The sequence below is a fragment of the Staurois parvus genome, unplaced genomic scaffold, assembly GCF_062004578.1.
Source record: "Staurois parvus isolate SC_StPar_1 unplaced genomic scaffold, SC_StPar_1.0 ptg001616l, whole genome shotgun sequence".
Classification (NCBI taxonomy): domain Eukaryota; kingdom Metazoa; phylum Chordata; class Amphibia; order Anura; family Ranidae; genus Staurois; species Staurois parvus.
Window position 1 is genome coordinate 81,312 of NW_028319412.1, and position 24,511 is coordinate 105,822.

Consider the following 24,511-nt stretch of genomic DNA (forward strand, 5'->3'; position numbering starts at 1 on the left):
GACAACCAATATAGCGAACATGGCAACCGAAAAAGAAGAGGATAGCTTCCATCACGATCCCTAGGAACCCTGAAAAAGATTTGGTAAAAAACACAAGATATACAAAACAGACCAGGAAAAGGAAAAAAAGGCAGGAAAGAAGACATAAAACCATCTCGTATACAAGCAATAGACATTTGGCACAATAAGAGCAGCATGAACAACATAACCAGCTTGGGGGGATAAACCCACATGTAGGCTGCGTAGTGGGGAAGACAATGGTCCAATCCACACACCAGCTCGAAGGGGGATACAGTGGTCCGCCAGACCCATTCGGCTTAACTAAACCAGAAAATTATTTAGCAAACAACATAGGCTAAGTAAGTCCACTATCTAGTAATCATCAAATGGTGAATATGACCATATGAACAACAGCAAATGAGTGACACAGATCCTGGAAAAACCCAGAATAGCCATAGACGTGAGACCGCTCACGGGTCTAGCCCAATAAGCAGGGTCACGCTCATAGCAGGAAATCCACCCCCGGTGCCGCCCACTATCAGCAACAGAAGTGACTACTCAGGAGCTGGAAACTTGCAAAAAAGAGCACTCAAGGGCAATGTCGCCCATACTGCAAAAATGGAAAAAAGTAGAAAATTCAACAGGATACAGAATGTCAGCTCGCAGAGACTTCCTGGTAGCGTTGAGCCTGAAGAGATCGAAGAGCTTGAGAGCTGTTTTGACTCAAGGGAGGTGACTTGCGTGAAGATTGGGATCCCCACAAACATGCAGGGATAGAGGCCGACTCAGCCTGGGATTGCGGCAAGTCAAGTTTCAGTTCCTGAAAGTGACAACGAAGATCCGCAGGAGAAGAAGCCTGGAACTGATGACCTTGATAGGAAAAGGAGAACTTAAACGGAAAACCCCATCTATATTTGATATCAGCGGACTGTAGAATTTGTAGATAGGGTCTAAGGGTATGGTGTTTTGCTATGGTGACTGGAGACAAGTCAGCAAACAGCTGAAGGGAGTTACCCTGAAATTCTAGTGTGGGTCGGTTTCCAGCCACCTGCAGGAGGCACTCTTTAGTGCAGTAATAGTGGAACTTAATAATAATAATGTCCCTTGGAGGGCCCTCCGTGGGTTTGGGGGCTAAAGCCCTGTGGATACGATCGAATTCTAAAAGTTCGAGAGGGATCTCAGGAGCCAGTTCTTGAAAAAGGGCAGTAGCAGTACCCTGTAAATCAGTTACCACTTCATGTACCTCACGAATGCAAAGGTTATCTCTACGGGCCCTATTCTCTACATATTCCAATTTATCCTTTAAGGTGTCCAGCTCTGCTTGTAAATCCTCCACCTTCTGCTCATGGCCCTCCAAGACTATAGTCGACAGATCCATATGGTGTTCTAATTGATGAGCACGATGACCCAATTCCTTTAGACCTTTTACCAGATCGGAGGACAACTTGTGAGAGGCAGTTGTAATCTCTTCCCGCACAATGGAATGGAATTTATGTAATAAAGCTTCAGGATTGTGCTCAAAAGAACTAGCTAAAACAGAGGGAAACTGGTGCTGACTCTCCTCACCAGAGTCTGGATCCCCTGTGTGCCATGTGGTGTCATCGGGCTCAGGAGGGCTGGGTGCCATCTTGTCGGGCTGCCGGAGCGGGGAATCTTTTTGCTGGGCCTGGTGTTTGGGCTTAGTGCGCAGGGTACGATGCATCTTCGGGCGTAGGCCAAGTGTTCCGTAGGCACTTTCGACCTTTTGTACCAGTGTGTGGGGATTAGAAGCCTGATATGTCAAGGTAAATGTTCCGGTGGCGCAGGACAGGGGGGATCAAACGACCATCAACCCTGCCCACGCGCGTGCTCCGCCAACGGGGGTACTTTTACATAGGGATGATCTCTACAGGGCAATCCATGTGTCCTGTCATATACTTTAAATTGTAGAAGAGATTATCACAGCTGAAAAAAAGGGGGGGTAGATACATGCGACTCCGCGGAGCCTCTAGACCAGGCCAATCCTCTTCTCCCACGGGGAGAGCACACGGGCTCTTTTGAGCAAAGGCCCCAGCAGGATTCTGGGCCTTTAAACAGGATACAGGGGTAGCAGAGGGTATCACACTCCCCGTCCCCCCGGCAGCAGCTCACCTATCTGGGCTCCAAGCTGTGCCTTGGTGCTGTGTAGATCAGGTCTGAGCCTAGTGGGCCGTAGTAGGCCTCGATCCTTGTATGGGGTTCCAGCTGGTCTAAATCTCCACTCCGGTCAACAGCCGCAGCCCTCGGGGGTCCCTGATGCCAGCAGCACCCTAAGCGCCAGGCCGGGTATGGGCCTCACGTAAGCCGAGACGGGGCTCGTAGGCCGCGATCAGCCAGAACCATGGGCGGGGGTCAATCCTACCCCCCAGTAGTCAGCGGTCGATGTCCACATGTCCACAGGGGTCTCCGAAGTCAGTGGGACCCCACTACATCCAGGATGGACACAGATTGTAATAAGAAGCGGCAGAGCTCTCACTCTATGCGTCCACTCCCGCCGCCATCTTGGACACACACCCCAAATGCTTGTGATTTCGGTGCACCTGACACGACTGTGTTGTCAACTCACAAATGAGTAAAATAAAGTTAGAAGCACACTGGATTGATGCAATTTGTGGGGGCATCTCCACTGCACAGATTTCTATTCCACTTAGCATGCCATATACAAAACCATCCTCAACACTTTCCTCTTTTGACCTTGCTACTATCACAGAGGTCACTAAAGTTTTCTCAGAAGCCCGAATTACCTCCTGTCCCTTGAAAGCAGTTCCCTCACTATTACTGTCACCCTCATATTCTATCCTATGTTCTCACTCACATCTTCAATCTATCCCTCTCTACTGGCACCTTCCCCTCCCCTCTAAAACATGCGCTGATTACCCCCATACTTTAAGAGCCCTCACTGGACCCCACCAATCTGAACAACCTAAGACCCATCTCCCTGCTCCCATTTACCTCTAAGTTCTTAGAACACTTAGTGTACAAACTTAGCTCCTACCTCACTGACAACAACTTTCTTGACCACTTACAATCTGGCTGACACAGCTACAGCAAGTGATCTAATCACTGCTGTGTATAAATACCAGGGGCGAACTGACCATTTGGAAACTCGGACACTGCAAGAGGGCCCAGGGTAAGTAGAGGGCCCCATGAGATGCCCCTGGTACCTTTTTCATAGGCTTTTTTGAGTTTGGGCAAGGACACAGGGGCCCCATGATCCCCTGTTGCCCGGGGACCCCATGAGTTGTCAGTCCACCCCTGATAAATACCATCTCCAAAATGGTAGATCTTCCACTTCCTGATGACAATCCATTGATCGAAACTGGTCGAGGTTTGATGACGCAACTTCTGCTGATGTAATTTCCACCCTTTGGAACGCACGCTGGAACGCATGATGGAACGCGGCGTCCATCTTGGTTCCTCTTCACAGGCAGAAAGGCTGAATACACTGAGTGCCAGGTTATGGGCACTTTGCTTCTGAGTTGTATTCTTATAATTTCTCCCCTTCATTAAAGTTATTTATGGTTTTACACTATGGGATGTTTGCTTTTGTTTCTGTTCACATGCTGAAACTTGGTTTACTGCCTGGGAGGAGAGGAGGAAGTTTAAAAAGTCTCTTTTTGAAACTACGCTGTCATTTATATCCATGCTACTCATCACCCTATTAGTTACTATCAGCCAGATCGCATGATTCCCAGGAATGAATATTGGTGCCATTCTTGCCATCACACATTGGGCTAGTCCCAAACCAGGCGCTTAAGACCAACCTAGAGGTAGGTGGTCCACGGCTAACGGTGAGTGCACATCCACGTGGGGCACCGATTGAGCACAGAGGAGCACCTGTCATTTTTGCACGAAGTTCACCAATTAGTATACAACACTTGGACACTTTATTTTTCCGAATTGGGACTGAATGTTACAATTATTCACTTTGTATATGTGAAGCAATATTACTCATGTATTGTCAAATTTAATGCACTTAATTTATGTGCGGTCCACATGGTATTTTGTTAATAAATTAGCAGCCCAAATTCATGGCAGGCCAAATGATAAGGATACTAGCAGTGACGCTGTAGCTGAATAGCCAGTTGCAAAAATAAAATTGTAGGGTGAAAATTTTAGTAGCTCAATGGGAAAATGGTAGAAACCAAATACAATGAAAGTGCTGCCTAAATATAATACATGTGTGAAAAGAAAGGAGGGGTGCGCATGAGCGGAGCTGCCGGAATGGACATGTCCGTCCGAGGCTCCAGCACATAGTTGGGAAACGAGCTTCCTGGACACCGCTCCTGGTCCCACAACTCCGCTGGTCACCGTAGCAATGTCCCTAGCAGCTGTCAAGATGGTCCGGGGAGCTGCAATACACCAGCTTCAGTCGCTTGTGAAGCCGATCAAAGAGGCCTTGGCTCAGGCCTCTTCCAAGATGGCAGCCGCCCCTGCATCCCTTACACAGGAACAGCCCTATTCTGCACTACAGGCTGCTCATCCCAGATCCCGCTGCACGTCTGACAGTGAGTTTGATTCTGACCTGGGGACCCCCCCTGCACACTCCCACCTCTGACCTTTCTTCTCCTGACCTTCTTAAACAGTTTGATAGGATGCTACACAAAGCCCTGAAACAGACCTCAGACTGCATTACTGACAAACTGTCTAAAGAAATCCGCAAATTGGGGCAGCGATTCTCTGACCTTGAACACTGGGTCGACGACCTCGACACCACGCTCCAAACTCAGTCAGATGATCTTGAACTCCTCTGTGATGAAAATGTGACTCTGCATTCCTGTTTGGAGGACTTTGAAAATAGGGCCCACCGCTCAAATTTACACATATGCGGCCTACCAGAATCCATCACTGATGTTCTATCCAAAATCATGGCCCTTTTTCAAGAATTAGCCAAGGCGATCTCCATAGAATGCCTTGAGATGGATAGGGTTCATAAAGTGCTTCGACCAGATGGCCCACCACATGATATTATCGCTAAATTTCACTATTTCCGGACAAAGGAACAGATCCTGCAGGCAGCCCGGTCTGCCGGGTCCTTGATGTTCCAGGGTCATACCTATCAGCTGTTTCAAGATTTGCGCCCAACAACAATTGCTAAACATAGAGCCATAAAGCCCCATCTTCAAGTCCTTTCAGAAAGAAGGCATCGCCTACAGATGGAGCTTCCCATTTGCTTCTCCTTCCAATCCTGGGATTATGTCTGCAAGACTCCTGAAGACCTCCTCGACATGCTGCAGAACCTTCAACTTCAACCTCATGTGGCCTCTCCAGACGGCTCCCATTGTCGGTCAGCGTCATGCTCTCCACAAAAAAGTTGCCTTTCTCACTCCACCAGAGGTCAGCTCAGTTCTTACAAAAGAGGACATTACTCCTCTCCTGCTCCAGCTCCACCAGACTCCATGGATTGATGCTTACAAGTGCCTTTGAACCCATCTTATTGCCCTCTGTCGGGCTGTGCCTACTCCTCGGATCGCTTCTCTTGGTCCCCTCACCACAACTGGCTGAGGATGACTTTTACCCTTTCTGAGGGCTGACTTGGTTCTCTTTGGTTGCCTGTTTAGACTTCTTGGTTGCTAATTATGTTTGCTCAATGTAATGTTTTTTTGGGTTTGTTTTCATAATACAAAATGTCTATGGTGCCACCTGTTAACATGCATAGGAGCCCCAGATCCGGCTATGCATACGACACCACAATATCTTACATTAATAGGTTACATTAATAGGGTGTGCTGCCAGGTTCCGGGGCTTCCCTGACATACCGGGAGCCTAGGCTCTTGCTGCTTCAGCAGGAGGCTACTGACTCCTGTTTGCATTTGGGCTGTCTTTCCCCCTATGATTGTTACTACGTACCCACCACTAGCCCATGCAGTACCGTGTTTTTGGACTGCCTGGGCTACTCTTGACCCTTGGGTTTCTCCGCTATGCGGGTAAATCAGGGACCACCTTTTGGGCTGTAGTGGATCCTTTTTATTTTAGTTTGGCTTTATTTGACACTTTTTCTCTCCCCCTTGCTCTGTTGTATGACTTCCCTGACCCTCTCTTCCTGCTCTCTCTCTCCTTCTCCTCTCGGCGCCACTCCGTGTATGCTTATACGAGGACTCCCCACTCTTTAGAGGACTTTACCTTCCCCCCATGGGTTCCCTGAACGTCCTTACCCTGAATGTGTAGGACCTTAATGTCCCACAGAAGCATAACAAAGCCTTTAGCTCTTTTGCTTGGGTAAAGGCTCATGTCATCTGCCTACAGAAGATGCACTTCTCTTCCACTTCCACTCCCAAATTTTTCGGCCCCCATTATCCTCAAGTTTTTACTGCTTCCAACAAACCTAAATGTAGAGGTGCCATCATAGGCTCAACTCCATTTACACTTCATTCCGAGATCGGAAACCCTGAAGGTCGCTATCTCCTCTTGTCGTGATTGCTCCTCGAATCTAAAGTTACCATCATTACTTAATATGCTCCCAATCAGGGCCCGCTGCCATTCCTCTCCCACCTACATGGGTACGTGGAATACGTGGAGAGAACTTAATCGGTAAAACGTCGATATACCTTCTACTCTAATCCCCACAAAATGGTTTCGTGCATCGATCACATTTTCACAAATGTCGGCTCCTTGCCTCTGACATCCTCCCTATACTCTGGTCTGACCATTATGCAGTCATCACATCAGTTGAATCCCTGGCACTGATCCCTCTTGGGTTATCAACGACAATCTACTGTTCCATCCGTCCCACAGTTTAGACATAAAGATTGCTCATAAAGAATACCTGTCACTCAGTTCCACTCCGGACATTTCTCCCCTCCTTTTATGGGAGGCGCAAAAACCTGTTCTTCGGGTGTTTTGTATCAGTAAAGTATCTTTTCTGAATAAAGAGAAATGCCAGTTGCGCTCCCGTCTAGAAATGAACTACAGCCAGTCCCATCAGGCCTTCCTGACCACTCCGACACCCTGTACTCAAAAAGCTTTGGAGCAATCTCGATTGGAATTGGATCTCTTTCTTATGGATCAGGCAGAACTTTCTCTCCATAGGTCTCAACAAAGATACAATACCAAAGCGAAGAAACCAGACACATTCCTAGCCCCTTTGCTTAGCAGACTTGATCGAACCACTAAACCAATCTGACCACTACACCAGTGCGCATCTTACAAGTTTTCTGTAAGCACTTGTCGCAACTGTATTCTCCAATTGATTCCTTTGATCTACCCCGTGCTGAAGCTCTCTTAGCCCACCTTACTTTCACAAATTTATCAGACCACCAATTGGAAGTTCTCGAGTGACCAATTACTTCAATTGAAACCCTGAATGCTATCAAGAACCTGAAGCTCCGTAAATGTCCTGGTCCAGATGGCTTCTCCGCTGCTTACTACCAGAAGTTTGCTCACCTTCTCTCCCCGGTTTTAACAAATGCCTTCAATGCCATCTTGACCAGTCAGTCTTCTGCCCTGATACAGTGACAGACAGTATTTCTATAATTGCGAAGCCCAACTGAGATGATTCTGTATGGTCCAATTCATAGACCAATTTCCCTCCTTTTAATATTGATATTACACTCCTTGTGAAAACTCTCTCCACCTGCCTTAACCCGTTTTATAGGCTTTCTTATCCACAACGACCAAGTAGACTTAATACCCACCAAGTGGGCGATAATGTTAGACGTGCGGTCCTCTTTTCTCATTTAGCCATTCTCGCAACATCCCCACTTGCTTCTTGTCCTTAGACATCAGGAAGGCTTTCAATGCGGTCTCGTGGTCCTATTTTGACTCTATCCTACGTCGCTGGGGCTTTGGATCTCATTTTTTGGCATGGATTTCCTCTTTATATTGTACAGTATCTGCTAGAGTCTGATTTTTGGGGCATAAGTCAGCATTGTTTCCAGTCCTACACGGCATCCACCAAAGTTGCCTGCTTTCTCCCATGCTCTTCGCCCTAGCCATAGAGCCTTTGGCCCTCCTGATAAGAGCCAACCCAGATGCATGTGGACTTGAGTTAGGAGGTTCTCACCACAAGCTTTGCCTCTTCACGGACGATACGCTCCTCTTTCTCACCTCTCCATTGTCCTCCACTCCAACTCCTATTTGGCTCTTTCAGGATTTTGGCTATATTTCCGGCCTTCACATTAACTCTCAGAAGTCGATAGGGCTCAATACCTCCCAAGGACTTGGCACATTTGCAACAGGTTTTACCTTGTTCTTGGTCCTAGCTCTCCATTCCCTTTTTAGGAATTAAACTAACTCCTAGCCCATCAGACCTTTATACAGCCAACTACTTACCAAAATTGGCCCACCTTAATGGTCTCATGACCAAACTGTCCTCCCTAACACTGGCCTGGATGGGCAGGATCACTGTTGTAAAAATGTCTATTCTCCCCAAAATACTGTATTTGTTTAGAGTTCTACCCATAACTGCACATTTTCTCCGTATTCTGCATCGATGAGTGTACACATATGTCTGAGGCTCCATCCGTCCTTGTATACCTCGCTCAACCATACACAAATCTAAGCTCACGGGTGGCCTAAACCTTCCGGATTTTACTAAGTATTACCTAGCTGTGCATCTTGCACAATTGCCTAAATACCTTGCGAGTCATGAAATCCCCCAATAGTTATTCTTGAATCGATTGATTGCGACCCCCTGTCAGTTGCTAATCTTCTATGGCTTCGGCCACCGGATTGCCGTCTGCTCCATAACCCTATAACATCTCATTATAGTTCACTCTGGGACACACTAAAATCCCACTATTCCCTTCAGTCGCCGCATAATCCCCTACTCATACCTACAAAACCCGGACTTCCCCCTGGCTTGGTCCTCTCACGATCCTTCAAACACTGGTCCTGGGCGAACCTGCTTCATGCGCACCACTTTATGACCAAGAGAGGCTTCAAATCCTTCCCTTCCCTCTGAGAGTAGCACTCTATATCTTCTTTGAATGATCTCGTGATAGAGACCTGCATAGGCGGGGCCTTTTTCTGCTATCTATAATCTTCTTTCCATTTCTGAGTCCTCGCCAATCCCTACTTATGTCTCTAGGTGGGAGAAAGACCTTGGACTCCAGTTGATCCCTACAGATTGGGACCACATCTGGTCTGCTACCAAATCTTCTTCAAATCCTCCCCACAGAATGTGGTAGCTTTAGAGACTAATTATAAAGTTTTGACTAGGTGGTACCTGGTCCTGGCGAGGATTGCTAAATATACCCCCAATTATTCTTCAGAATGCATTTGGAGTTGTGCGATGGTGCGGACTTACTTCCATGTTTGGTGGTCCTGCCCGGTTGCCCAAACCTTTTGGGTCGAAGTTTTTCATATGCTATCCGTGCTTTTTGCAAAATCAATACCGCCAGACCCAACTGTAGCTTAAATTTGCACCTTTCCTCCATTTCCAAATCCCAATTTAAACTTCTCCTGCAAGTCACCACCACAGCTAAACAGATTATGGCCAAATCGTGGAAGTCGCCATCTCTGTGTATGCTAGCAGTTTGGAATAAGGTTACACAAGCTATGATTCACGCCAAAGTTCAAGCCACTATTTTAGATTTTGTCCCTAAGTTTCTGTCGATCTGGACCCCCTGGGTGGAACGTTTCCTCATACCGAACTTTGATGATTCCTTGCTCCTTCCTTGACGTCCTCTAATCTTGCATCATGATAGTCCTATGAGCCATGCTATGCATTGACCTGGTCCCAAGATTTTCTATTCTCTTCTGGAAGTCCCATGCCCTTTCTTTCTCTCCTCTATTCTCTTTCAGTCTCTCGTAATCCCCCCCCCCCTTTTTTTTTCTTCCTGCTCACTTTTGCCTCCCTTTCCTTGCCTTACATGGAACCCCCATATGGTCATTGGAAACAGTGCTCCCTCTCAGTTGCATAATCAGGTTCTACCTTCCCTTGAACCATTGTATCCCTTCATGTTTTTCTTTGGTTCCTCATAACGCGTTCTTTATGTGATAATCCTCCTTTCCCATAGGACACCGTGTTTTTCTGTATTCGTTAATGCTGCATATGTTAATGGACTGTCCTACACATGTTTTTTTTTTATGTCTCTGAAATGTATAAAAAGTCTGAACAAGAAGAAAAGAACTTCAAAGTGGAAAAAATAATGTCCTTAGTGACAATAATCAGTGCAGGTGCTTCTGTTGCAAAAACAATATGTGATTCATAGTCTGTACTCCCCTCCTGTGTGCCCACCGACTCACCAGATGTATTGGACTCTTGTGGTAAATAAGAGTCATGCACACTTTGGTGGGGCATGTGGAGTTCCTGCTGGGTCTTGTAGTCCTCCTGATTTAAATGAGGTTTATGGTCCTCAGTCATTCCATCATGAAGTGAGATATATGCAAAGAATGGAAAAGGCATTTGAATAGTGTGATAACGTTTATTAAGTAAAATGACATACACTGGTAATTCACTCCAAATAAAACAAGCATGAACTCTGATAAGAAGGCAAAGCAGCCCCTTGTGCTCTTCAAACACCTGTAGGGCATCACCATGGTCCGTAACTAACGTGTTTCGCCTCTCCCACTGGGCGTCCTCAGAGGCGACAACGCTTTATGTGGGTTGTCTGTAATTAGTAGTTTTTCCCCCTGAATGGAAACAGCAGCACATTGACAGGTTTATCAAGATTGCATTTAGTGTTGGGTGTATGCTGCGATGTGGTTGTCCTAGGCATGGGTTTAATATTATATTTCGTAATGGGAACTTTGTGTCTCCTGGTCCATCAGAATGTAATGTCCCAGGTTGAAAGAGTGTAAATTTAAAGGCCATCTCCACTTTTTTTTTTTAAGTGACCAACTCCCTGCCCTCGCTGTACCATTTCAAAAAAAGTATACATACCCTAAATCTAGCATTACCGTAGACAATTTGATGTCATGGGTCCTTCCTCTTGTTGTGTGTTGTCCTGAATTGAGTTTACATAATGCTAACATGTGAGTGCTAAATGTTTGTGCACAAAGGTATGACGACACCCCCCTTAGGGGACGTGTTCTTGAAAGATTGGCCTCACGGGAAGTGGGTAGAACAATGCTAACTGTCTTTCAACCCAGAGCACCACCTAGTATAGGAAAGGGGCTTTCTGCTGGAAGATGAATATTGCAATGCTCTTAGCTGTGCTAGATTGTATATTTTTAGGTGAAAATTTAGGTGAAAATAGTAGAAACAAGAGTTCTGTAAAGTAAACCTGTGTTTTGTTCAAGCAAGGCAAAGTAACATTTGTCCCTTTCCCAGGAACTCATGCTTCTCTTCTATCCCTTGCTCAGAAGAATCAATCGAGCCATAAAAGCCATAAAATATTACAGCTCCCTGTCAGATGAGTGTGACATACTTGAAATTTATACTTTTGGCTGAATTTTAATGCCAAAGGTGACAACTGCCTCTTAATATACCTACAGTACATTCCAACTGACATTGGACTTTTTTTGTCCACCTCTTATTGCCTGTTGACCAGGGACATCATGCTATACTGTCTGATCTTCAAATTCCACTTACCCCTATCCTTGCCACTTTTGTACAGCAGTTTTCTTTGTATTTCACTAAATAAATCATGAAGATGGAGCTTATTGTGAAATGAGAACACCTTGTACTCATTGGTATACATTCAAACATGATCTTGGGCAGGCAAACAGACTGCCTGGAGCTAGGCAACATTTTTTTTTCCATTAGCCAGACAATAAACCGAAAGATGTGACTTTACTTTGTCACACGTTTGAATTAAATTGGGATGAATTTAGCTGTCTGTATAATAAGAAACACTATTAATTGCCCTTTCCAAAATCATAGTAGCATGGTACACTTTTTCTTTTGATAGTGTATGACTCACAGCTGTAGTGACGCTTACAAAGCTTTTCCTTTCCGGAAGTATATATTTCTGTACTGAGATTCTTGGGTTTTCAAGCTCTTAGGCACTCTGTAAAGTGAACGCATGTACGTGCTGGTACTCTTTCCTATCTATTAGTTAAATGTCCTTTATATTCCATTAGAGTAAGTACCTGCATTTGTTTTGATACTAGCTTACTAGCTGTGTGTCATCCCCTGCACAGTCGCTTGCTTAACTTGCCCTTCTGAAACTGTTCCAAGCAGTAAACTACAGTATAGATCTGCTTGATATCTGCTTATCTGAGTCCATTAAAGCATAGTAAACATTGCTAAGCCCCAATGAAGGGGACATATGTTTGGCCCCTGAAATGAGCTGGCTTTTTTCTTGCTATGAACCAATTTTATCATTAAAGGACAGGCTGGCCATTTTTTGAGCAAAGTGCCTTTCCGGCACTAAGTGGCACTTTGAACACAGCACTTTAACTAAGGCACCTCAACCTTAACTAAGGCAAGTACAAAATTAGTGCTCCACTCTAAGTAGTCTGCAAATGCTCTTTCCTCTCTTATCTCTTTCCCTCAGCCTTCCTTTATTATTACTCCTCACTCTCCAACATGCTTTTACTAACTTTCTTTTTTGCTATAATGTCCTCTGTAACTTCCGTTAGACTACCGCTTCCCTGTCCGAACACCGACAACAGACACCACAGCCGACCATACAAGACTAGACGACACCAGTCTTGAAGTAATCCAAAGGTAAATCTACTTTATTTGAACACAGATACAGATATATACACTCAGGGGACAGTCCCCCCTCCCTGCATAATGACACAGGGTGGGCAATCTACATTTAGTAACAAGAGACACACAGGTATTCAAACTTCACACCAGCAGACAGTCCCATCAGGAGGGAGGGCTGCTGGAGACCCCCCCCCCCCACACACACACACTAAGCTAATAAACATAAACACATACGACCCATAATAGTTTGCTCCCAAGCAAGACAAACAAAAGAAAAATGGGATGCAGCCACACAGCACCAAACAATTCACAGCCCCCACACCACCTCTCTCCTAGACATGTCTACACAATATTAGCACAGATCACCCTGTACCCTTACAGGCACAGGGTGACTTACACATAAGAGGGATATGGGGAGCTAAGACAGGGGTCTCCCCACCTCTCCAAAGTGAGCTGCGTTCCATGGGCCCCCCACCCAAAGTGACTCCCGTCACACTCTCTCTCCTCAAACTCTCTCTTCTTTATCCCTCTTCCCTACCCCACAACCTGAACATATCACCCTCACTTCTGCCCTCTCAATATTATTGCACTTATCTCCTGCTCTCTCTTAGTCCACATAATGTCACGGCTCCAAAATCACTGTAGCATTTGCCCTCCTATAAATCTTACCTCCCTCACCCTCCTATTACTACTAACTTCTGGAGACATCGCCCCAAACCCTAGCCCTCCACCATCAAACTCCAACCCACAGAAGCAGCAGCCTCCCTTCTATGGCATCATCCACAATCCTCACTCTCTTATCTCAATTCCCCTGCTTCCGCGAACTTGCCTCTCCCTCTTATGTGCCCTCTGCAAAACCCGCTCAGTCTCTAAGAAACTTTCTATTATTAATTACCTTTTCCACTCCCCCAACCTACTTGCTATTACCAAAATCTGGCTCCAGGAATCTGACTGTCTCCTCAGCTGCAGTCTCCCATGGTGGCCTCCTCTGGATTGACTCACCCAGACCCAGTGGAAGAAAAGGGGATGGAGTTGGGCTTCTTGTTTCCCCACAAAGCACGTTCCAGGTTCTTCCTACACCTCCCTCTCTGTCCCTCTGCTCTTTTGAAATGTACTGTATTTGTCTCTTTTCTCCTGTTTGTCTGAGGATCGCAGTCATCTACCGACCTCCTGGCCCAGTTTCACACTTTCTTGATGACTTCTCGGCATGGCTACCGTACTTACTCTCCTTTGAGGTGCCTGCTAGCATGCTCAGTGACTTTAAAATCCCAGTCAATGTTAGCACCTCAGCCGCTTCTCAACTACTCAACCTAACCTCCTCTTTTAAAACTAACACAATGGACACAAACCACCGCCCACTCTAACGGCAACACCCTCGACCTTGTATTCTCCCACCAATGCACTCCCTGTAAGCTCTCTAACCCCCTTTTCCTCTGAATACAACTTTATCAGCTTCACACTCAACCTGTCTCTTATCTCCCATGCCTACAACCTGCAAACAGTTACCCACAGAAACTTCCACCACCTCAGCCTTGATCTTCTTCACTTTGCTGAGCACCTTTATGATAAAATTGTGCCCCTGTTCTGCCCAGACCTGGTCACATCTGCCTACAACAACTTACTATCATCCTCCCTGGACGCACTTGCTCTTCTCTCTACACGCAGAACCAGGCCTCGCCTGTCACAACCCTGGCAAACAGATGACACCAGAAGTCTCAAGAGGTGCAGCCATGCTCTTGAGCGAGCATGGTGTAAAACTAAATCCCTGCAAGACTTTAACCTCTACAAATCCACCCTTCTCAAATAAAACTCCAACCTCCATGATGCTAAACAAACCTACTACAACACTCTCATCAAAACCCTCTCATCCAATCCTTGTCACCTCATTTCTACCCTGAATTCCTTACTCCACCCCCCACTGCTTCCACCCACCAACTTGCTTACTGCACAGGAGATTGCCAGTCATTTCAAGAACACAATCGACACAATTTGTGATGAGATCTCCAGTGTCAAGCTACCTCCTCCAACCAACATACCAGGACCAATGTCACACCCAATACTCTCTTCCTTTGACCCTGTTACCACCAAGGAAGTTACCGAACGCCTTTTTCAAGGCTCACTTTACCACCTGTCCCCTGGACCCTGTCCCCTCACAATTATTGCAGCCTCTTTCCTGCTCTATTCTAAACTCTGTAACCCACATCTTCAAACTCTCACTCTCCATGGGCACCTTTCCCTCCCTGCTCAAACATGCACTGGGTACCCCCATACTTAAAAAGCCCTTGCTGGTCCCCACCTGTTTGAATAGCTTAAGACCCAACTCCCTGCTCCCGTTTGCCTCCAAGCTTCTCGTGCGCCTTGTTCACAACCGAATGAATTGCTACTTCACGGGCAACAACCTTCTCGATCCTCTACATTCTGGCTTCCGCCCACAGCATTCCATTGAAACTACCTTACTAAAACTTACTAACTACCTACTAACTGCTAAAACCAACGGCCATTACTCCATACTCATACTCCTAGACCTTTCTGCTGCCTTTGACACAGTCAACCACTCTGTAAACTCCACTCCATTGGCCTCCGTGACTCTGCTCTCTCCTGGTTCTCCTCTTACCTTTCTCAGCGCACTTTCAGCGTCACATACAACTCCTCCACTCCTCTTCATGTTTCCGTTGGGATATCCCAAGGCTCTGTCCTTTGGGCTCCTTCTTTTTTCTCTCTACACCCCCTCCCTGGGCCAATTGATAACCTCCCATGGCTTCCAATACCACCTCTATGCTGATGACACCCAGCTCTATCTCTCCACTCCCCAGCTCACCCCCTCAATCTCCTCAAGTATCACAAATCTACTAAGCGACATATCAGTATGGATGTCACACCATTCCCTCAAACTCAATCTTTCCAAAACCGAGCTTGTAATATTTCCACCCTGATCCCTCACTCATGACATTACCATTAAGATCAACAGCACAACCATTGGTCCTTCCCCTCATGCCAGGGTGCTCGGTGTAATCCTAGACTCTGACCTCTCCTTTGGGCCCCACATCCAATCACTGACTAAAACCTGCCACCTTAACCTCTGCAATGTTTCTAAAATCCATCCTTTTCTGACCAATGACACCACAAAACAATGTATCCATGCCTTGGTTATATCCCACCTTGATTACGGCAGCTTCCTCCTCACTGGTCTACCGTTATACAAGTTATCCCCCCTTCAGTCTAATATGAAAGCTGCTACTAGACTCATACACCTTACCAACTGATCAGTGACTGCTGCCCTTCTCTGCCAATCCCTTCATTGGCTTCCACTAATCCAACGTATACAATTCAAAATTCTAACCACAACATACAAAGCCATCCACAACTCTGCCCCTAGCTACATCACCAACTTCATCTGCAGATATCATCCAAATCGCCCACTCCGCTCCTCCCAAGACATCTTGCTCTCTAGCTCCCTTGTCACCTCCTCCCATGCTCACCTCCAGGATTTCTCAAGAGCCTCTCCCATCCTCTGCAAATCCCTACCAGAATGTGTCTGGTCCACCCCCACCCTGTCGGCCATTAGGCGATCTTTGAAAACTCACTTATTCAGGGAAGACTACCCCACCTCCACCTAAGAACTGTACTTGAGCCACCTCCATCAGATCATCCCCTGCGGCTATCACCATTTGTATCACCACCCCCTTCCATTAGATTGTAAGCTTCCCAAGAAGGGCCCTCCTATTCCTTCTGTACTGAAATGTATTGTAATTCTACTGTCTCCCTTTATATTGTAAAGTGCTGCACAAACTGTTGGCACTATATAAATCCTGTATAATAATTCTTTTTTTTTTTTTTTTCTGAAAATGTGACCTAACACCCTACATACTCCCCACCCCCCCATCTCTATGGGTGATGATCTGTCAGTGCTCATGCTGTGTAGTGGTCCTTGGATTAGATTTTTTACTGATAAGGTGAACTTTTAAAAACTCTGTACTCTAGGATGTTGGGTTGGCGCTCATTGGCCTGTATGTGCGTGGATTCTCAACTCTGAGTCTTTCCCCTTTTCTAAGGCGTGTTCCTGTTGTGTGGAGTGCTGCCAAACCAGAGCCAGTGTGTCCAGCGTTCCATTTTTAATTGTGATTGGACTGGTAAAGGTATTGGTCAACACTAGGCACCAATCAGGCTCTTTACACCATTTATCACCACCATCTTGCCTCCTGTTTTCTATCCAGGTATATACACTATCGTCAAGGCCTCAATTTGTAAATTAAGTGTTTTATGGGGTACTGTGTCAAATGTTTTGGTGAAGTCTAGATACACCACATCAACAGGCCTTCCTTTATCCAGATCACAACGCACATCCTCCTAGAATGTTAAGACTGGTCTATCAAGAACGATCTTTCATAAATCCACAGTTACTACTAATGATTCCTTTCTTATTCTTGGATGTTGCCCCTTATCATCTCTTCCAATAGTTTTCAAACTATAGATGTTAGGCTGACTGGTCTGTAGTTTCCAGGTATGTATCTCACCCCTTTTTTGAATATTGGTACCACGTTAGATTTTCGCCTGTCCGCTGCTACCATTCCAATCAGTAAGCTGTCCTAAATATTAGGAATAATGGTCTACCAATGACATGGCTAAGCTTTTTGAGGACTCTCTGGTGTAATCCATCTGGTCCTGGTGACTTTTTCACATTAAGGTTTTCCCCTCTATGACTAGTTTGTGTGTTCCAGGAATCGGGGAGACTTGCCTAATATACAAGGTTAATCCCTGAGAGTCAACTTGGGAAACTCCTCATGTTCTCAGCAGTACCTTTTCTATTAATTGTTGATTTCTGTATGTTCATTGTTGCACCATTCGATGAATGTCCTTTGTGATTGATTATTGTTTACCCTGCAGAATTGATCTTCTTACTAGACATGGCTCATGTATCATGTATTTGGTTGTACTTCCTATAAAGTTTATGATTCATTGCATCTGATATATACCTCTAAATAAAAAAAATTTGGCTGCAATATTTACTTACCTGATGCAATCCCCCTGCAGTAAATGCTTTTTACCACTTGAAATACTACAAATGCATATGGTCATGGACCTGCCCTTCCTTTTCTCTAATGTGATATCTGCTGGGACTACTCAGTGCTGAAGCTTTGCTGTCATTTCTTTCTAGATTTATAATTGAACTCATATATGCTGTCTTGTGGCCGTTGTTTCCAGGCAACTGAATTCTCCAAAAATAAGTAAAGCCCAGGGTCTGCCATTGTCAAGGTCATTGGTCTGCCTTCTCGCAGGAAACACCATCGGGACTTGTTTTGACAATTATTTTACATTCAATTACATTTAACAGTCTAAAAACGCATCCCATGTACTCTGAGCATATTAACAGTATGAAATAGCACATTATAGGCAGTGAAAATCGCGGCCCACTGTGGCAGCGATTTACACCAATTACATCAAATAAGCTCACAGCAATTGAAATGAGACACATGCTGAGCCTTGTAGTAAGGGCTATGCAAATTACATAAATGCCATAACCATAGGTGTAAATGAACTTCAAAGAAGCCACAGAATAGTTTTCAAACTGAAGCCGATTCAATTCTCCTTAAAAACTCATCTACTGCTCTTGCTAGCTGTTGATGCTATTGGTTTTAATGAAATTGAGTGAAATGTCACTTTTTCAATACTTACATTCAGAGATATAACTATGAGGCCCCTAGCAAAATTTTGATGGGACTCCCTACTTACTCTATCTGCAGCAGTCCGCAGTGTCAGTTGTGACTATATGTATCATTGATCCTAACAAAGTATGATTAAATCAAGGAAAGGAAACAGGAAGGCTTCCAGAATAGCCAATCCACTACTAGAATGCAGAGCTTTGAATATAAGTTATAGACATAGAAGCAATAGTAATAATATTCATAATAATATTCATAATGAAGTTTTATGTTATAACAAAATAATAATGAACTTTCACAAATTTCTCTATGACCCTAGGCCTCATTCACACTGTTACTGTCAAGCTTATGTTTCTATGTATTTAAATGACTCTTCTAAAAGCATATAAATGCATATAATGATTTTTCAATGGGATGAATTTATCAAAACTGGGGCAGTCAGAATCTGGAGCAGCTATGAATGGCAACTGATCAGCTTCCATCTTTATTTCTCTGTATTAAGTTAAAAAAAGCCTTCTGTGCACAGGTCATCCCCCCCCAGTCCCCACTTATACTTATCTGAGCCCAATCCAAATGTGCCTGAGAGAAGCAGTTCTCTCTACGCTCTCTCTCCTAACAGGACAGAGAGGCAATAGTGGGATTCATTGGCTCCTGCTGCAGTCAATCAAATCCTGCGGCAAGTGTGGGGGGAGTGTGAGCTAGGGATTGAGCCTGGAGGTGTACTGCCATATGAAATAGCCTTCTATGGTGACACACCAAAATGAGGAGAGGCTGATAGCGCCAGCGGGGGACCCTAGAAGAGGCAGTTCGAGGCTGCTCTGTGTAAAACCATTGCACAGAGCAGGTAAGTATGACGTGTCTGGTCTGTTTGAGAAACATCCCCCCCATTCATGTGATCCTTATGCTCATTTGACCATCTCCCTATAAATTTAGATCAGCTCATGGGGGGAATCACAGACAGGGGGTACAGTCACAGATGGGGTGCTGCTTGTGCGCGAGTGCTGCTTTGATGGAGTGCTAAGACGCAGTTAAACACAGCAGTCTAACTAAAGCAGGATAACTCAAGCAGCAGGAAGATACAACAACAAAAAACTCTACTGCATGCTGGACAGACTGCAAGCAAACACCCTGGGAAACATCTCTTACAAGTCTGAGTCCCACTCCGTGTACCTTTTTAATATGTCCCCTCTACTTCTCCTTTTCATATTACTTTCCTGCATTCCCAAAATCTCACTTCTTTACCCCTCTGCTCCACCCCAAACCTTGTACATCTCACCCTCTCTGCTATCATCTCCCTAGTACTGCTCTCATCACCTCCTGCTGATACTTTACTCTCCTGCTGACCCTAACACCAGGACTGGAAGGCATGTGCGCTCGTGTACATCCCACTCCCATGTTACTTTGCTCACCCTTCTTCTTCTCCTAACCTCTTGAGATATCTCCCCAAACCCTGGTCCTCCACTATCTCACCCCCACACCAGGCATCCTCTTTCTTCCGGGAATAGCCGCAATCCCCTCAATTTAATATCAGTCCCTGTGCTCCCAAAAACCACCCTCGTTTTTTCATGTGCACTCTGGAATGCCCACTCTGTCTGTAATAAGCTCACTTCTGTCCATGACCTTTTTGTCTCCCACTCCCTTAACCTACTAGCAATTACAGAAACCTGGCTCCAAGCAGCAGATTCTGCTTCTCCCGCAGCACTTTCCTGTGGAGGCCTCATCTGGACCCACCCACCCAGACCCAGTGGTTGGAAAGGTGGTGGAGTTGGTTTGCTTCTATCCCCACTGAGCACCTTTCAAGTCCTCCCTAACCCTCCCTCTCTATCCTTCTCTTCTTTCGAGACTCACTGCATCCGGCTGTTTTCTCCAATTTCTCTGAGGATTGCAGTGATCTATCGGCCTCCTGGACCGGTGTCCCGCTTTCTTTATGATTTCTCCACCTGGCTACCCTACTTTCTCTCCTCTGAACTACCCACTATTATTCTCGGAGATTTAAACATCCCTATTAATGTCAACAGCCTGGCTACATCCCAACTCTTCAACCTAACCTCATCTTTTGCATTAGCACAATGTATACAGTCCTCCATTCACTCTGATGGGAATACATTAGACCTTGTTTTCTCCCGTGTTTGGTCACAATCTGATCACAATCTCATCACCTTCACACTGTCCTCGTCTTCAAACACCTATCCCTCCAAGCAGCAAACAATTACCCGCAGAAACCTTCACAACTTGAACCGGGCTCCTTTCCACTCTGCAACTGACCAACTCTATGACAGAATCTCTCCCCTGTCTTGCCCTGACCTGGCCACTGCTGTCTGCAACAGTTAGCTTTCATCCACATTGGACTCACTTGCTCCTCTAACAACACGAAGCATCAGGCCCCAACTGTTACAACCTTGGCAGACTGACGACACCAGAAATCTTAAGCGACATAGTCATGCACTGGAGCGGTTGTGGCGTAAAACCAAATCCCAGCACCCTATATAAATCTGCTTTCTTAACATACAATTCCTGCCTTCATGCTGCCAAACAAGCCTACTTTTTCACTCTTATTAATACCTTGTCATCCAGTCCTCATCATCTCTTCTCTACTTTTAACTCTCTACTTTCTCCACCTCCACCCAGTACCTCACTCACTGCTCACGAGATTGCAAATCATTTCAAAAACAAGATTGACGCAATTCGTAGGGGCATCGCCACTGCACAGACATCCATCCCACTTGGCATACCTTATACTAAACCTCCCTCAACACTTTCCTCTTTTGGCCTTACTACTATCGAAGAGGTCAGTAAGGTTTTCTCAGAAGCCCGTCTCACTACCTGCCCCCTGGATCCTGTCCCCTCACAACTACTACGGTCAAACCTCTTCTTCCATTCCACACTCCCTCACTTACATCTTCAATCTTTCCCTCTCTACTGGTGCCTTCCCCTCCCCTCTAAAGCATGCACACATCACTCCCTTACTTAAAAAGCCCTACCTGGACCCCACCAACCTGAACAACTTGACACCCATCTCCCTGCTGCCATTTACCTCTAAACACCTAGAACGCTTAGTCTACAATCGCCTGAGCTCCCACCTCACCGACAACAACCTTCTTGATCCTTTACAGTCTGACTTTCGCTCACTACACTCCACTGAAACTGCCCTACTAAACCTCACTAACAATCTACTAACTAGTAAAACCAATGGCCAATACTCCGTACTCATCCCAACCAATAGCCACCACTCTGTACTCTTACTACTTGACCTCTCTGTGGCTTTTGATAAGGTTGACCATCCCCTCCTCCTCAAAAAAACGTCACTCTCTTGGCCTCAGAGACTCTGCTCTCTCCTGGTTCTCCTCCTATCTATCGCAGCGCTCCTTCAGCGTTACCTATAACGCTGCCTCCTCCTCTCCACTCCCTCTTTCTGTAGGGGTCCCTCAAGGTTCTGTCCTTGGACCCGTTCTCTTCTCCATCTACACCTCCTCCCTTGGTCACTTGATAAACTCCCATGGCTTTAAGTACCATCTCTATGCTGATGACACACAAATCTATATTTCTACCCCTCACTCCACCCCTTCAGTCTCCTCTCGCATTACTAACCTACTAAGCGAAATATCGGCATGGATGTCACTCCACTTCCTCAAACTCAATCTTTCCAAAACTGAGCTCTTAGTATTCCCTCCAGCCCATGCCCCCTCCCCAGACTTCTTCATCAAGATCAATAACACAATCATCATTCCCTCCCCTCATGCCAGGGTACTAGGGGTAATCCTAGACTCCCATCTGTCCTTTCAGTCCCAAATCCAATCACTGTCCAAATCTTGTAGACTTCACCTCCACAACATCAACAAGATACGCCCGTTCCTAACCTTGGAAACCACTAAGCAACTTATTCACTCCCTTGTTATATCTCGCCTTGACTATTGTAACTCCTTCCTCATTGGCCTACCGAATCGCAGGCTATACCCTCTTCAGTCTATCATGAATGCTGCTGCAAGACTTATCCACCTTACTAACCGTTCTGTATCAGCCACCCCTCTCTAACAATCCCTCCACTGGCCTCCATTCAGTGTCCTCCACCCCTCTCTGCCAATCCCTCCACTGGCTTCCCATTGCCCAACGGATAAAATTCTAAACACTAGCAATAACGTATAAAGCCATTTATAACTCTGCCCCAAAATACATCAACGATCTTGTCTCTAAATATCACCCAAACTGTACTCTCCGCTCCTCGCAAGACCTCCTGCTCTCTAGCTCCCTTGTATCCTCCTCCCATGCTCGTCTCCAGGATTTTTCCAGAGCTTCCCTCATCCTCTGGAACTCTATACCCCAATTTATCAGACTATCACCTACTCTGCTCACTTTTAGGCGATCTCTGAAAACCTATCTCTTCAGGGAAGCCTATCCTGCCCTCAGCTAATAATGGAATCCTCTACTCTTCCAACCAGTCTATCCCCCACAGTTATTACCTTTTGTACCACTAGCCCCTCCCTCCTAGATTGTAAGCTCCAAGAAGCAGGGTCCTCCTATCCCTCTTTTATTGAACTGTATTGTTGCTGTATTGTCTCCCGTTATATTGTAAAGTGCTGAGCAAACTGTTGGCGCCATATCAATCCTGTATAATAATAATAATAAAATCACATAGTATAACATTCCTGTTTCAAACCATTTCACAAACATTTTGTCACGAGTGCTTTGTCCTGCGCCCTGCCTGCATTTTTACTGTTCTTTCTACCTGGAAACTAAGAAGAGTCCATGGCGTCCAAAAAGGGTCCCTTTATATCTAAAGCTGTTTTACACCGGCTAGAGAACAGCGATAGTAAATCAGAACCACTTGCAGAATTGAGTGATAATGATTCGTGGGGGAAATTCTTCATCAGACACTGAAAACAATTCTGCGACTGAGCTCAGCGATGTGCGAACTTGGCGCTATATTTCAAATTTCAGTGTTTTTGGTTTGATTATATTATTGAATTAAATGTATTATTATTATATTATTATTTTTTATGATTATTTATTATATTATAATTTATGATTTCGTGTTTCAAGTTTTATCATACCCGGGATGTTTACTAGACTCTTGTTCGGACAGATTTCAGTGAGTTATTCCTAAGAATTACAGGCCTACAATAAAAAAACAACATATTTACATGCAAAAAAATGTACCGCTTTCAGAACAGAAATATTGATATAATCATACCACTAGGGAGGTTAAAAGAGAGTCTATTATCCTTAAGCAAACATGTTTTATCGTGGTCGGGTAGATTAGCGGCATTTAAGATGCAGTTACTACCTCAAATTCTGTATGTATTTTGCTCTGTATGTATTCTGGCAAATAAGACATTCTTTCATACCCTGCAGTCTATACTACACAGATTCCTTTGGGAGGGACAAAAGCACTTTGCGCATTTACTAAATTGATTAAAGTGAGATCCACAGGGGGAATGGGACTGCCAGTTATTTCTAATTATCAGCTTGAACAAACACTAATCCCGGGTGGGAACCTATATATGTGTCTATTGGCTTACCCTTACCTTAGTGATAATCCACAGAAATTCTCGCCACCAATACTAGCGACACTGACTGCATGGAAATCACTAAACACCTCCTTAGGTAAGTTATTCCAGACTCCAAGGGGTTTATTTACTAAAGCTGGAGAGTCCAAAACCAGACTCCCTTCTGCATAGAAACCAATCAGCTTCTAACCTTAGCTTGTTCAATGAAGCTTTGGCAATGAAACCTGGAAGCTGATTGGTTTCTATGCAGAAGGGAGTCTGATTTTGCACTCTCCAGCTTTAGTAAATAAACCTCCAATTGTCCGTTCCATTCTCTACATATACCATATTATTAAAGGATCTAGACTTGAGACAATGGAAATTGCATGGTATACAGCAGGTATTGGACTTAGGTGCAGATTCCTCTCTGAAATCTTTTGCCTCTCTGCAAAGAGAACTCCACTTATCGGACTCAGAATGCTGTTCCTATCTTAGAGTAGCGTCTTTCACCCGTAAACAAATCCCCATCAAATATGAGCTTCCATGGATAGTTGGACGTTACTACACGTCTAAGACTATTAGCAAAGGATGGATTTCAACGATTTATAACTTTTTTAGCAGCAAAACGTTGTTTGCTAAAACGCCCACTATCTTAGCCTGGGAAAGAGACCTCGCTAGCTCTTTCCCTGACGTACAAAGGCAAAAAGCCTTACGGTATACATTTACCGCTACCAAATATGCTAACCTATGGGAAATTACCCATAAAATTATGTTAAGGTGGTACCCAACTCCACATAGATTGTCTAAAT